Source organism: Canis lupus, chromosome 6 (genome assembly GCF_011100685.1).
Source record: "Canis lupus familiaris isolate Mischka breed German Shepherd chromosome 6, alternate assembly UU_Cfam_GSD_1.0, whole genome shotgun sequence".
Classification (NCBI taxonomy): Eukaryota; Metazoa; Chordata; class Mammalia; order Carnivora; family Canidae; genus Canis; species Canis lupus.
In genome coordinates, this window is record NC_049227.1 from 8755517 (window position 1) to 8757867 (window position 2351).

Below are 2351 nucleotides of genomic sequence, written 5' to 3' on the forward strand. Positions count from 1 at the left end.
CCTATCTTATGGACTTGTGAAGACTTCCAGGCAGATTGCCCGGAGGGAGAACGCAGCTGGAGCCCAGCAGCTCTATTGGGTTGAGGGGATGCCAATCAGCATCTTGAGAGACTAAGGCAGCTGGAGTTCACAGGACAGATTACTGGGGAGGCAGACTTACACAAAGGGGCCCCTGGATATCCATCAAGAGCTGTACTGATCAGAATGTGCTTATGAAGCAACTACCCAAGATCCAGGTAGTCCCACTGGGAAAGATTAGAAGGAATGAGACCTGGCTCTCACATAGGGATGGAAACAATGCTGTTCCCACCAGCCAAATTGGAAAACTTGTAATTCTCAGGGAATGGGACAGAGAACTCAGGAGAAAGATCCTGCTTCAGTCCTAGGAAATACAGCTCTACACTGAGATATCTTAGAACTCGCAGAAGGAATTATCCTTTAAAAAAACAAAAACCGGCCGCCCCTGTGGCTTAGCGGTTTGGCGCCGCCTTCCACCTGGGGCGTGATCCTGGAGACCCGGAATCGAGTCCCAGGTCGGGCTTCCTGCGTGGAGCCTGCTTCTCCCTCTGCCTGTGTCTCTGCCTCTCTCTCTATCTCTCTCTCTCTCTCTCTCACTGTGTGTCTCTCATGAATAAATGGATAAAATCTCAAAAAAAAAAAAAAAAAAAAAAAAAGAGAAGGGACGCCTGAGTGGCTCAGTTGGTTAAGCATCTGCCTTCAGCTCAGATCATGATCCTGGGGTCCTGGGATGGAGCCCCATGTCAGACTCCCTGCTCAACAGAGAATCTGCTTCTCCCCTTCTCTCTCCCTTTGCTGGTGCTTGTGCTTGTGTGCTCTATCACAATTAAATACATAAAATCTTTATTTTTTAAAAAAGATGTTATTTATTTTTTCATGATAGAGAGAGAGAGAGAAGCAGAAGCAGGCTCCATGCAGGGAGCCCGATGCGGGACTCGATCCCAGGCTCCAGGACCACGCCCTGGGCTGAAGGCAGGCACCAAACCACTGAGCCATCCAGGGATCCTCCACATAAATTCTTTAAAAAGAGAGAGAGAGAGAGAAAGCTCTGCTCCACACATGGAGGAGTGCCACTGCCACTGTGACAGGTTGGCTTCAAAGCTGACAAAGCCAACTATATCGTTGAAGAGTATATAGACAGGGTCTTGGGTGGTGAAGATACTAACCAAAACAAGATCAACCAATGGACTGCAGGCATAATGGAGCAATCCTAAACACATTTGGTTAAGTTGGGAAAAGCCTATAAATATATCGTGACCATTGTGCAGTGGCTCAGAGGAGTGCATATGGCTTTCACACAGCCAGCTCATGTTTTGATCATGCGCATCTGATGGAATCTGTACTGTAAAATGGGAGAACCCAGCCATGAACTGTATAGTCAATGTTTTCGCCACTGCTATTGTCCTGTGACAGACTAACAGTGTTCAGCCAAAGCCATTAACTTAAAAATTTGTCACTGTATCCTTTCTAAAAAGGATAATGGTTACTTAATGTGCTAGATGACAAACATGCAAGACGCTTCAATGTTATCAATAATCTCATAGCAAAATGGCAGATTATCTCATATTCTATGTGACATCATTTTAAAAAGAAAAATTTTATGTTGGTCAAAAATGAATACAGAAATGTGGCACAGCATAAAAATACAATGTCATATTTTCACCAGCTTTTTGCTAACGTGTACCTATGGAGATGGGGAAATCCATTCAAATGATAAAATTCCCTTTCAGCTAGAGATTTTTAAAATTTCAAATTCTTGAATTTACACTTGAGGGCAAATTAAATCCAGGAACCTGGGGCACCTGGGTGGCTCAGTGGTTGAGCATCTGCTTTTGACTCAGGGCATGATTCCAGGTTGGGATCAAGTCCCACATCGGACTCCTCTTGAGGAGCCTGCTTCTCCTACCTGTGTCTGCCTCTCTCTGTGTATCTCTCATGAATAAATAATAAAGTCTTTTAAAAATAATAAATCTGAGAACCTGAATTCCCTAGTTAAACAAAATTATGTGATTAAAAGTACATGGCTCTAATAATTGCCTTACAATTCACTCATTTCATGTAGAGTTCATTTCTTGAGTTCCTATTATGACCATATTTCTCTCTTAGCACTATAGTTACCAGTGTACTGCTCAAATTCTGAGTATCTTTTAGCACTTGTTTAGCTGGACAGCTAACATGTTTGGGGAAGAGTTGCCTTACAGTAAGAAAAAAGTGAATCTGAGTATCTGTGTAGAAGTAAGCAAAATGAAAATCACTATTGCTCACAGAGAATTATAGATGTCATTTTAAAAGTTACTGCTAGCAAGTAAAAAAAATGCATAAAATATGTAACT

General features: G+C 42.6%; 1 pseudogene; it reads left to right on the top strand.

The window, feature by feature from the left end:
• Positions 1 to 1077: 1077 nt before the first annotated feature.
• Positions 1078 to 1428, top strand: LOC100688180 (annotated as a pseudogene).
• Positions 1429 to 2351: the final 923 nt, after the last annotated feature.